The 14,184-nt window shown below is 42.5% G+C and overlaps 1 protein-coding gene and 1 pseudogene across 1 annotated transcript in view; both read left to right on the top strand.

The window, feature by feature from the left end:
* KCNJ6 (potassium inwardly rectifying channel subfamily J member 6) overlaps positions 1-14,184 on the top strand; it is a 290,935-nt gene that overhangs the window by 152,662 nt on the left and 124,089 nt on the right. The window lies entirely within an intron of this gene.
* Positions 13,930-14,126, top strand: LOC125089515 (uncharacterized; annotated as a pseudogene).

Raw genomic sequence — 14,184 nt, forward strand, 5'->3', positions numbered from 1 at the left:
ATCTGTACATTGGGGTAACAGCAGACTTCACCCCTGTTGCTATCATAATTAAGTAAGTTTTTGCTTATAAAGGGCTTAGACTGATGCCTGGGTCATGGAAAACTTTGGTGGATAGCACTCTGATCATGTTCCATCCCACAGTCATCATTAGCATGCCATTGGCCCCTCCATAAGTATGAGTTATCCCCTTCTCGTGAGTAAATTCCTGTTCTGACCTCTCAGGGCTCCTGTGTCAAGAATGTAAAAACACTTTCCTTCTTTCTAAACCTAACACTTCCAGGCTCTGAGAACACTTCCCTGTCTGCCTCCACACCCAGCCTCTGCCAAGGTTTGGATGATGTTTGTGCGTGAAAATATTTGTCACATAATCGAGACAGCTCAGATACTCTGCAAAAGAGAGGGCTCAAACTTGACATCCCCAGGAGAACATCTGCCATGTCAAGAAGTGTCCATCACCATCCACAATCTCAGACACTCCATCTGACTAAATGCAGGGTTGCTGGGTTGGAAAAAATTGGGCTGTTCTGAGCCTGGTTGTCTCGTGTGACAGACCAGTGCATGAAGGAACCATGCCCCAACCAGCCCCCAAGTGACTGTCCCTCCCTAAGTCACTTCTTAACTAAAGCCTTTTGTTGGAAGGTGAGACAGACTTGCCTCTTTCATCCTTTCTTTCTTCCTTTCGGTCTCTCTTGTTCTTTTTAATCAATCAATATGCCTTATTATTTTAGAACAGTTTTAGATCCACAGAAAAACTGAGCAAAAAGTACAGAATTCCTTTTTACCACCTTGCTCCCTACCACAGTTTCCCTGCTAACACCTTGTCTCAGTATAGCATATTTTGTTAACAGTTTTAACAATGGGGCACCTGGGTGGCTCAGTCAGTTAAGCTTTCAACTCTTGATTTCAGCTCAAGTCATGATCTCAGGGTCCTGGGATCAAGCCCCATGTCAGGCTCCCTGCTTAGCAGGGAGTCTGCTTAATGATTCTCTGTCCCTCTCCCTCTGCCTCATTCCCTTCCTCTCTCTAAAAAAAAAAAAAAAAAAAACTGTAACACTGTTGATGAGCCAATATTGGTACATTATTATCAACTGAAGTCCACAGTTTACATCAGGATTCCCCCTTTGTGCTGTACATCCTATGAGGTTAGACAAATGTGTAATGACGTGCCCACCACCACCATATCACACAGAGTGTTCTCACTGCCCTAAAAATCCTCTGGGCTCTGCCCGTTCCTCTCTCCCTCCCCTTTAGCCCCTGGCAACAACTGATCTTTTCACTGTCTCCATAGATTTGCCTTTTCCAGCATGTCACAGAGTTGGAATCACACAGTATGTAGCCTTTTCAAACTTAGTAATATGCAGTTTAGGTTCCCCATGTCTCTTCATGGCTTGATGGCTCATTTCTTTTTATTGCTGAATAATGCTCACATGCCTTCTTTATCTTATTCTCTCAAGGTAATAATCCTGATCCATGCTCTGTCTCTAATCCTAAAACAGGCAGAATGACTCCACTAACAAAGGAAGAGCCAGCAGTCAGGGATGCGCTCACCCTCTCCCTAGCCCCCCCAACACACACACACACACACACACACACACACACACACATGCAGTGAGATGACACAACCTGATAGGATAAGAGCCCAGCCATCAGCCAACCTGAACTGCACCAAATCCAACAGAACCACATTCTAAAGTCACATACTACACACTGTTACATTCGTATTTCAAGAGCAGATACTTTGGATGGATAAAGAAGACGTGGTTCATATATACAATGGAACGTTACTCGGACATCAGAAAGAATGAACACCCACCATTTGCATCAACATGGATGCAACTGAAGGGGCTTATGCTAAGTGAGATAAGTCAGTCAGAGAAAGGCAAGTATCGTATGCTTTCACTCATATGTGGAACATAAGGAATAGCACAGAGGACCAGAGAGAAAGGGAGGGAAAACTGAATGGGAAGAAATCAAAGAGAGAGACATACCAGGAGAGACTCTGGACTCTGGGAAACAAACTGAGGGTTACAGAAGGGAGGGGGTGGGGGATGGGGTGACTGGGGGATGGGCATTAAGGAGGCCACGTAATGTGATGAGCAATGGGTGTACTATATGTTGGCTAATGGAATTCAAATTTTTAAAAATTAAAAGTTAAAAATAAATAAATAGATGCTTTGGGGGCACCTGGGTGGAGGTGGTTGAGCGTCCCTTGTCCCTCTCTGCCATTCCTTCCCACCGCCCACTTGTGTTCAGTCTCTCTCTCGAGTAAGTGAATAAATATTAAAAAAAAGAAAAGAGTTGGTGCCTTTAAGTATATACACTTTTATTTGTGGCTCTAGAAAGTTCTTCTCAGTGCCACATGACTGTGCAGGCAAACCTTCAAAGGTTAAAGCTGTTCCAGAATCAATAGTTTATGTTCTTTTATGGAAATATTAGCGTCTTTTTTTTTTAAGATTTTATTTATTTATTTGACAGAGAGAGATCACAAGCAGGCAGAGAGGCAGGTAGAGAGAGAGGAGGAAGCAGGCTCCCCGCTGAGCAGAGAGCCCGATGCGGGGCTCGATCCCAGGACCCTGAGATCATGACCTGAGCCGAAGGCAGCGGCTTAACCCACTGAGCCACCCAGGCGCCCCGGAAATATTAGCCTCTTTTTAAGGAGCTTGTTCCTGCTTGCTTGACACAGAAGCTCCAGGGACCCAACCAATCTCTGAGCTCCCTCGGGACCCTTGACTGTGTTTTCTTGAGTCAAATCCTTCTCTCCCAGACATCCTCCATGACCGTTCTGTCAAATGAGCGCTAAACCTTTGAAGCAGAGAAAATTCCCTCCCTGTGTGTGCAGTGGGGTCTACAGGCAGGCACAAGGGCAAGGACTGGGCTTTGCACAAGTTCATGGTCCCCACATGGCTGAACAGCCAGCTTCTCCCAATCCTACTGCTGCACCTTGAACTAAACTTGTCAACAGATACCTCAAGATGCTGACCTAAAAGGACTGGAAGAGTATCACTTGCCCCCCACAAAGCTGCACCCACAAAGCTAGGACTCACATGTGAGAGAGGAGTTGGTTCTGTGTGAAACGGGCCCATGGTACCCTAGACACCCTTCACAGGGCTGTTAAAAGACTCGGTGACTGGGGGTAGGACCAGCACCCTAGCAGGTGAGGTGCTTGCCTCGAGGGCAAAGTTCAAGAGGGCACCAAAAAACTCAGGAATCAAGACAAATACCATCTTGAGCCAATAGGTTTAAAAATGAAAATGAATGCCCCCAAAAGATCCATGGTGAAAAAGTATCAACATTTTAAATAAAGGCGGACTCCAACCCAGCACTCGCATGACCCTAAAAATCCGCCTCTCACTGTCCTCACCCTAATTCCAGTCCTAGGATTAAATAATGGGTGTGAACATGCTTTGAAAACTGCAAAGAGCTGTCCAAATGCAAGGCAATATTACTACGAGCATATAATTATTGTAGATAATAAGGTCAGTGACAATTCGGAGAAGAGACAGCTGTGTCTAGATGGACCCGGATGGTTCAAGAAAGTGTCGTGAATCAGAGATGAACTTTGGCAGGCAGGTCGGATTTACAGAGGCAGAAGGGAGGATGGGCCTGGGCCAGAAAGGGAGCCAGAAACAGGCAGGGCCGAGCAGAAGAACACTCACTGCATGTATACCAGGAGGCAGCGGAATACGGGAGATAGATATTGTCGTGATTCAAACAGAAGGTGTGAAGAATAAAAAGAAAGATGGTGGGAAGGGGCCAGAGTCCAGAGGCCTAAAAGAGTCACCAAACAATTTGGGAAGGATTTAATAGGAGAGTAGTTTCATGAGCACAGAGTTCTAACGTCGATTCAAAAGCAAGAACTAACGAGCAGAAGCAATGGTGTTACTGCCTTTTATGTATATAATGTACTGCTCCCCCATAAAACTAACACAAGCTCATTCTTTAAAATGGGAAAAATACAAAAAGAAAGAGAGAAACACATTCAGAATTGTGATATACTGTCTTTCCCTATTCTCTAGAAGGGACTGTTCTCCAGGAAGAGGTAGTTCGGTTAGACGGGTATGTGCAACAGTCCCAGAAACAGAGGAGACTGAAAGTCAGGTATATAGAAACTCAAGACATTGAAGAAACAAAATAGTGATAGGTGGGAGGAACAGGTCCTTTCTTTGGGGATCCTCACTCAAGCAAGCCCTGACTGAAGACAAGATCATACCCCAGTTCTTTTCTAGCATGGAAAAAGGTGAGTGGCCTTGACGCTTTGGGTCAGGTTTCCCCCTCTTCTTTTCAAACAGCTGCCACCAAACTGATGGTTAAGGACATCAGGAACATTTTCCTGTGCTCCACAATGGGAAGTCATTCCTGGGTCTCTGCCTGACAAAGAGTAGACACACGCTGGGCTCCTGACAGAGTACAGTACAGTACAGTACCCACTCCCGGTGTGCAGCTCTGTACCACTAGGCTGGCGTTCCAGTCCCACCCAGGGCGACCCTTTGTTTTCCTTTCTTCTGTGAAGGTGAAGATTCCTTCCCAAGCACACATAAAGCATCTCTTTCTATCAGCGGATTCCAGGACCCCTGGCAAAAGAGCCAGACTGAGAAGTCAGCACCAGATGCTTGCTTTCCTTTGAGTGAACAGGCTAGATTTGGGTTATATTAGTCCCAAAAGTGACAGCAGGTATGTGGCCATTAACCCTACTTGAGAGTAATCCTTAAAAATGCAATTCCACTTATAGAAAAAGATGCCAATTCTTCACTTTAATTAGCTGAGTGTAATACTTAGTATTTAGTTCTCAATAAAGATACTAACCATGAGCTTAACTCTAAGTGCAGGACTGTAGCACCAACCATGTCTGCGAGAAGACAAAATGCAAGTAAAAAGTCTAACAATCCACAGGTTTATATGAAACTACTCTTTATATGAAACTACTCTTCCTATTAAATAAATTTATCTGTACTACTTTATCTGCAGATAAAGTAGTACAGACCAGACATCGGTCCTAAGGGTGAACATGGGAGCACTGAGCTACATCAGCCAGAGGAAGCAGGGAAAGGGAACTATTCACTGGGAAAAGGACAGCAGAGCTAGGACTGAGCAGACAGGAGCGGGAGCGGGGCGGAGCGGGGGGAGGGAGGGACAGGGGCAGACAGCAATGGCCTTCATTTGCTAGGAGAATAAGAACATAACCCTGTAAAACCATGAGCTACTTTTATTTCCTGAAACACTCACCACAGACAGTTACTTAACATCTTAAATAATCCTATAATGTAAAAGCTCTATTGTCATTTTACAGATGAGAAAACTGAGACCCAGAGGGATTAAGAAAGCTGCTTGGGGTCACACATTTATCAGGAACAGAGCTGGGTTTCAGACCCAGTCTTCTGATTCCAGAATCCCTGTTCTTACCTGGTATGTGATAAAAAATGATAAGACATGAATAAGTCACATTGTCATCACCACTGGGATACGTTTGGTTTGATGAGCAGGGTATGTTGTGGTAAAAAACAGTTTTTAGGAAAATGAGAGAATGACGCAGAGGGGTCTAGAGGGTAAGGTAAAGTAAGGAGTCTGGCACGAAATAAAGAGGGCATGGCCAAGGGGAAAAGGCAGCACAGCTGGAGGGGATGTCTCAGACTGGAACTACAGAAAGTAGCCCAAGAATGATGAGGGACTGGTATTCCCAGTGCTGTTAGCCCTGATGCAGGTGTCAGGCAGGAGGCCTGTTTGGTGCCCACATAGGGTGGCTGGAGAGAACTAGAGGTAGGGTCTCTGTGCACAACGTGTTAAATCCCAGTTTCCACACCAGAAACACAATTCCAAAGGAAAGTGGAGAGTCCATCCTCCCCTCCAAAGAACTCACCTTCACGTGGGTGTGCTGTCCCTTGTCACCTGGGCATGGAGGAGGTACGTGAAGGGGGTAGGATAAAGGAGAGCCTGGACAGCCTTAGTGCTTTCACACCTGCCTCTACCCCGACTCGCTGGGAGGAGGAAATAGCAGCTGTGTTTTCTTTACCAGGAGCTATGCTGGTATTGGGAAGACCAAGATAAATAGGACCTTGGGGAGTGACTGCGCCCTGGCGGGTCCCAGCAAGCTCCAGACATCCTGGACAGCTTTCTCTGGCCCACATGTCACCTCCCAAACTCTCTCAGACCATCCCAGGAAGCCAATCCACCTACCCAACCTGAGCTGAAGAAAAACAACAAACAGGGATCATCACCCACCGGCAGTTACTTGGCTCCTACTGCATACAGTCGTTACAACATCCCAGGGATACAGAAATCCATAAGGCCCTGAGACTGCCCTAGAGGGGCTATAGCATTTGTTAGAGCAATAGTTGGGCACAGAAAAAGATGGGTTTTCTTGCTGATTATGAATTTGCTAATGTATTATGGATGAAAAAGATCTTTCCAGCAAACTCATCATTTTTCCCCAACAACATGCAATCATTTCACAGTATCCTTATTGAGTTAATGCTGGGTTATGGCATATATAGTATAACATAAGGAAATGGCGGCAGAGATCTTCATACTACCAAAATATGTAAATTATATATTTATACTGTTTTAAATGTACTTTATCAGATTTAGTGAAAAATAAAATTTTTTGAATGTAAAGTAAAAGATGTAAAAAGTAAAGATAAGAAAGCCAAATAAACTTCCCCAAATTTTTGGCTGGAAGATAGTAAAGAGCAAAAGAAACATATGCTAAACAGATAAAAACTGGAAAATACTAAGGTGGCAGCATAATCATGAGATATTCTACCCAAGCTTTAGAATTTTGTCTTTTAAAATTAAACCCATTTAGAATATTTAATTCTGCAACATGGCTTTACTTTCTCTTTTTTCACTGTTAGAAAAATCATAGAGTACAGTTTATGAGTATGATGATTTTAAAATAAATATTAAGTGCCTGAAAACCAAAACAACAGGTGACTTCCATCTGTTGTAACCTATAAATTGGTTGAATTTCTACTGTAAAATATGTATGTAAACACACGTGCAAGTCATGTGCACATGTGCGTGTGTGTTTCTATCAAGAAATCCTAAGAATACAAACCAGAAGATTTCCACTTCACCAACTAGGTATAAACATAGTAATATGTGCAACTAATGGTAAATTCTCTCATAACACTGTGTTTCCGCTGGGCATCCTTTCGAGATTAGCATACGAAAACTCCTCTCACCTATAATTTTAAAACACTCTTTCATTTTTGATTCTTTGTTTTTATGATAAAATGTCTTACAAAGTAGGGACATTTATTTACCATGAGTCAAGTAAAAGGCAATCTAATATGACAAGATTCTTCCCATTCAGAATGTTATTTATGAACCATAGACATATGAATAAATGTTTCTTAAAATATCTCTTATGAAATTCTAGTGTTACAATACCTGGAGGGAAAAAATGTTGCATATTCAAATAAAATTAGTAAACACCTCGTATTATGTCCCTTTTGGACCTTTGTGCCCAGAAGCATTGTAAAGGCTATGAGAAATCCTGAAACAGACACAGCTCTCTAAAATCATTTCATAAACATACCTACCCAGAGAAACCCCTGCCTTTTTTTCCCCGAAAAGCATAATTTGGAAAGTTTAAGGTGATGCACATAGAACTATACCTACCTCAACCAAAAAACATTCACTATAAATGAGGTGATCATTACATTATTTACTGTATATAAGAACTAACCATCTGCAAAATCTCCTTGGATCTAGCAATGCTTCTGTTCCCGCTTCTGAAACTGATGAGCAAATACCCATCCACGCTCCAATGAGAAGGTTAGAGCAAGTGTATCAGTCCAAGTTTGCCAGAGAAGCAGAATGAGTAGAAGACATATATTAAAATGCACTACAAAGAATTGGTTTATGTAATTGTTGAGGCAAATCTGAAATGGGTAGGGAAAGCTGTTGGTAACAGCAAGGTAGCACTTGTGGTGAACAGAGCAGAGTATAGAGTATAGAGTGGCGGAATCACTATGGTGTAACATTGAACACTGAAATTAACATAACATTGTGTGTCAGCTACACTGGAAAGAAGGAAGGAAGGAACGAATGAACAAATGAATGAAAGGATGAATGAATGAATGAACAGAAGAAAGAAAGAGAGATAGTGGGAGGGAGGGAAGAGAGGGAGGAAGGTGGGAGGGAGAGAGGAAGGGAGGGAGGAACAAATGAACGAGCAACGTAGAACTTGAGCACAGGCAGAGTCTTCTTCTCTGAGGGAAATTTCAGCCCTGCTTTTAAGGATTTACATGAGAGACTGTGGACTCTGGGAAACAAACTGAGGGTTTTAGAGGGGAGGGTGGTGGGGGGATGGGTATTAAGGAGGGTACGTATTGCATGGAGCACAGGGTGTTATACATAAACAATGAATCTTGGAACTCTACATCAAGAACTAAAAATGTATTGTATGGTGACTAACATAACATAATAAAAAAATAATTTTAAAAAGGATTTACAACTGACTGAGTCAGTCCCACATAATCCTTTACTTAAAGTCAAGTAATTATGAAATTGAATAATATCTAAAAAAAAATACCTTCACAACAACGTCAGATTAATATGTGAGTGAATAACTGGAGACTGTAGCTTAGCCATGTTGATATACCTCAAAGATCCCCACTGTCCACTCCTTGTCAATTTGGCAGTCATACATGTCTCCTTCAACCATACTTAGATTTCTAAATAAAGACACAACAATCTTATTTCCACTTAATTGGACACACATATCCTGCATACAACCAAAAACATACTCACCTTTTCCCCAGAAAAGGGTGCAAAGCTCTGCATAATATTCAGTGGTTTTTTGATATTCTGTGCCTTAAATGCTGAGATAGAAAGTTAACTACAATTAACACATCTTATGTTAGAGGATAAGAGGAGAAAAAAGGGAAAATATTTGTGTTGTATATACATACATATAGTCATTAAAATATTAGGAAGAAATACCCTTAACTATTACAAGTCCTCATTTCTGCAGTTGGTCACACAACCAGAATATCTAGGATGGTCTTTACTTAAAGTTAGCTGATTATGAACTGTAATCATATCTACAAAATACCTTCACAGCAACTTTGAGATAAGGGTTTGAATGAAAACTGTGGACCATCATTTAGTCATGTTGATATATCTAAGAGACCACCATCTTTGCTGAGTGGGGTGACCCAAATCTTCATTCATAAAGAGTCTAGATCATTATCAGTACTGCAAGTATTGGGTTTTGTAGTTTATCGACTTTAATCACACTAAAGACACTGATTTAGAGCATGTACTGCATCTTAGAGGACAAGGTATCTAGCTGGTGTTTTAACTGAATCTTTAGAAGGTCATTCAAAAAACTTTTTTTATTTTAAATTTAATATTTTTAAGAAAAGGCCATTCTACCATTTTGTCAGGCCAGATACTTCAGGATGATAGGGGAAAATGGTAAAATTAGTGAATTCCATGAGCATGGGCCCATTACCACTTTTCATTTGCTGTGAAGTGAATTCCTTGATCAGAAACAATGTTGTGTGGAATACCATGATGGTGGGAGAGCCATTCTCTAAATCCATGAGTTCCAGCTTTGGCAGAAGCGTTGCGCATAGGAAAGGCAAATCCAGACTAAATATCTATTCCTGTAAAGGCAAAGTGCTGCCTGCCCCTTCCGTCCAATGTAATCAATCTGCCCCCAGAGAGAACACTGACCACCCCCATGAAATGGTGCCATGTTGCAATCTGCTTCTCAAAGATTGGACACTCAGCAGTGGCCATAGGCAGGTTGGCCTGGTGAGTTTCTGACTCATGCATAACCTCCATCCCGATCACCATGGCCTCTTCGTCCGTGAGTCCTTTAGGCAATGACAGGAGAACTGTGGAAAGAAGCTGCTTGACATCCGCAGAACAGATCATCCTACCTACTTGATTATTAGGGTCTTCCTCTGCTGAGGCCACATTTGGTGAATATTTGCGTGGAACACAAACAACTCCACATTCTTTGCTCATTCAAAGAGATCTATCACATACCTCTTCCCAGACCTCCCTGTCACCAATTTTCTAATCATGTTCTTTCCAAGTCCCTGACTATGCAGCCACGCTATTTGTCACAGTTCCTGAATCTGTATAACCTCATACCTCTGGCCATTTCTCCTTCCAGGACAACAATCAGGTGTACTGATTGGAGTTTATACCACTCTCATATATGCCCATCTCGTATTTATCACTTCATTTAATAATAGAATGAATGTTACATTCTATTCACTTTACATTTGGGCATGTAAAGTGCATGCCCAACTTTACGGTTTGGTAGATTGGACAATAACCAATTCATGATGTGTACATGACTTAACACAGTAACTTGGTGTCCCATAGTTAAGTGTTCAGTTTCTGCTAAGTAGTAAGCCAAAAGGCTTTTTTCAGAAGGAAAATAGTTATCCCAGAGGATGGCAGGGCTTGTTACAAAACGGTAAGAATTCAACTGTGATTCAACTATAGAAGACTGCCAATAGTTTCAAACAGCATCTCTATCTGCCACTGACACTTCAAGCATGATAGGATCTGCTGGATCATATGGCCCAAGTGGCAGAGCAGCTTGCACGGCAGGCTGGACCTGTTGCAGAGCCTTCTCTTGTTCTGGGTCCCACTCAAAACTAGCAGCTTTTCAGGTCACTCAATTAATTGGCCAGAGTAGCATCCTCAAATAAGGATTATTTGCTTTCAAAATCTAAAAAGGCCCACTAAGCAATGTGCCTAATTTTTGTTGTTGGAGGGCCCTGATACAATCATCCATTTTTCACCTTAAAACAGATATCTCAACAGGCCCTGTGCCACTGAATCCCTAGGTATTTCATCAAGGTATAAATCCCCTAAACTTCTTGTGGGATTTATTTCCCAACCTCTGGCATTCAAGTGTCCTACCAACAAGTTTAGAATCATTGCTATTTCTTGCTCATGAGGTCCAATCAGCACAATATCATCAATTTAAGGGACCAGCGTGATGTCCTGTAAAGGGAGGGGTAATCAAGGTCTCTGAAGACTATGTTATAACATTAGGCTGCAGAGTTGAGATAGCCCAGAGGTAGGACAGTGAAGGTGTACAGCTAGCCTAGTTCAAAGCAAACTGTATCTGGTGGTCTCTATTAACAACTATAAAGTAAAAAGCATTTTCCAAATCAGTAACTGCATACTAGTATACAAGTAGCTACCAAGGGATATGTTAATTTGCTCAAGCAACAAAACCACATCTGGACCAGCCACTGCAATTGGAATAACCATCTGATTGAGCTTGTGATGATCTGCTGTCATTTCCCAAGACACATCTGTCTTTTGTACAAATAAGCAAGTTAAATGGCAATGTGGTGAGAATCAACAACCCTGCATCTCTCAAGTCCTTAATGGTGACACTTATCTTTGCAAACCCTTCAGAAATGCAATACTTTTTTTTGTTTGTTTACTATTTTTGTAGGTAGAGGCAATTCTAGTGACTTTCATTTGACCTTGCCTACCATAATAGCCTTCACTCCATAGGTCAAGGAACCAAAGTGGAGATTCTACCAGATGCTGGTGATATCTATTTATATGCATTCCAGAACTAGAGAAATAACCACAGGTTGGTTTTGAGGACCCACTGAGCCCACTGTGAGATGGACCTGACATTGACCACCTGACCTCCATAAGCCCCTACTCTGACTAGACTACTCTGATGGACCATGGTGATGTTTGAGTCTCCTGGCATCAGTGTTGGTTCAGACCCAGTGTCAAATAAACTCTAAAATGTCTGTTTATTTCCTTTCCCCAATGCACAATAACCTCAGTAAATGGCTTTGGATCCCTCTGGGGAAGACTGGGAGAACGATTAACAGTATCAAACTTTGGCAATATGCTAAGATCCTTCCTTAAGGGGATCTGGCTCCCCTTCATTTAAGAGGTCCTGGATCTAGGGGACCCTGGGTGGCTCACTCAGTTAAACATCCAGCTCTTGATTTTGGCTCAGGTCATGACTTCAGGGTCATGAGATCTAGCCCCACACTGGTCATGGAACCTGCTTAAGATTCTATCTCCCTCTCTTTCTGTCCCTCTCCCACTGCTCACTCGCTCTCTCTCTCTTTCTCTCTCTCTCTCACACGCGCACACACACACACACACACACACACACACACACATATGTTCTGGGTCTATAAACTGGCCCAAATCTGGGAATTGATCAGGGGCCATGATTCTGTTTTGGTAAGTCCAGTTAGATTTCTGTTCACTGATCTAAAACTCTTCCACTCATACAGATCAAGTAAGAATTTGATAGACTATCCATCTATTTTTTTCCAGAGACATCATGATCAATCAGACAGTGCCATAGGTCTCTGTGATTCAGAATATATGATGATTACTGCTTTGACTCCCCGGCCCATTACAGTAACCATGACCATCTTGTATTTTGCAATTAAGTACCCATACTTGGCCCCTGCCACCCTGGGATCCAATTATCCTCATTGCACTTAAGGATTTCAGTTCAGTGGTAGCAGTTACCACTGTAATTTCTGTCCTGCAGAGAATAGTGAGAACACAACTCTTCTAGTATATTGTGCTTCCCCACACCAATTGATTTCTCATTCTCATGGTGAAGGGAATGTCCTGTGGACCCTCCCTGACTGAATAAACAGATCTTGTGTGATAATTCCTCTTGAACATTCCTATCTATCCAAGCATTTGGTTTCCCTCCTCTACATTATACTGAGGCAGGTATGACATTTTAACTTCATTTGGTTTAGGCCACTTTTCAGTGTTTCAACTGAACAAATCAGCAAGGCTTTGGAGTCCTTTCTAGCTCTCAGATAAAATACTAAATTCAGAATTTCTGCCTGGGACTAGATCAATGACAGGGTATGTCTTGAAGACATTCAGCAGTGTCTTGAGGCAACCACAGTATAGAGGCAAAGCAGGGCAAACCTCCCAGACAGTGGCAGGAGGGCTCTTTTACTAGCAAAGAAGACTGGGCAGAATTTAGGGGTAGGATATTCCCAGTTTCATAAGGATCTGCTCATATGTCCCCATTCCAGCTCTCAGGACTCAGTTCTTCACAATCAATTTCCTACTTGCAGCAATTTTCAAACTCTTTTGTCTGGAGTTCTGCAATTTCTCAGGGGAAAAGGAGCAGTAGAGCTCTGGGTCTTACTACTATCTCATCCAGAGATGCTTGATTTTTACCTATTACAAACATCGAGTTTCTATGTAAAATTGTATTTGGAAAAAGAAATTTGAAAAAAAGACCAAGTCAGGTCATGAGTTCCTCAGCTAGGAAAGTCTACAGGCTGGCATAGACACATTAGCACCTTTTGCCCCAACCATGCATTTTCAGGAAGAGTAGACAATTCAGTTTTCAGTTGTAACATGGATGAGCCCTTGGGGTAAACAACTTTTACATGCAGTGCTGTCCAAACCGACATAGCATGAGTGCAGCTTAGCCTCAGCCTAATGCCCACACTCCACCCCATACTGCCCCATGCCCTTTGGGACCCTATCGCCCACCTGTTAGTCAAGCTGGTCAGCATTGGTTTGACTTTGGAACAAGCCAACCATACACCGCATTGGGGCCTAATGAACCCCAGGTTCCCACAAAGGAGGTCACAACACTTAAGTGCACTAACCAGGATCCAGGTAGGAGATGAAGAGCCGAACAGTGCCCTTCACCTGGATGGAGTTAAATCTGTTCCCATCTGTGCAACACTCACAGTCACTTCTTGGGATGTAATCCACAGGCTGATTCTTCATGATTGCTGTTTACCTGTGCTCAGGTAAACCTCTACCTTCAAATAGCAGAGCTTCCCCAAAACATGTTTCCACACCAACTCAGAAGATAAGTGACCTTTCCATACAGTTGTGTTTTACCATCTCCCCACATCATCCATCTTGTACTAAGAGGCAGTGGGATCTACAAAGCATAGAGAGAAGTCCTGAGTGTGTAGCTTTGCGCAGTGGCAGTATCGTAGCCAATGAGGTTTATCTGAGGCGCGATTATTGCTAAAAGTCCTGAGTGTGAATTCCAAGCCAATTTCATACTAGAAGCACTGGGACCATTCTGCTCTGAGCCTGTCATTCCATGTGCTTCTTGGAGATATACCTGCATCAAGAAGCACATATATATTAAATAAATCAAGTGTAACAAATCCATAATACAGTGCCTGTAGCATATCATCAAGATCAGTTCTTAACCTTTTA

This window comes from Lutra lutra, chromosome 1 (genome assembly GCF_902655055.1).
Source record: "Lutra lutra chromosome 1, mLutLut1.2, whole genome shotgun sequence".
In the NCBI taxonomy this organism is placed as follows: domain Eukaryota; kingdom Metazoa; phylum Chordata; class Mammalia; order Carnivora; family Mustelidae; genus Lutra; species Lutra lutra.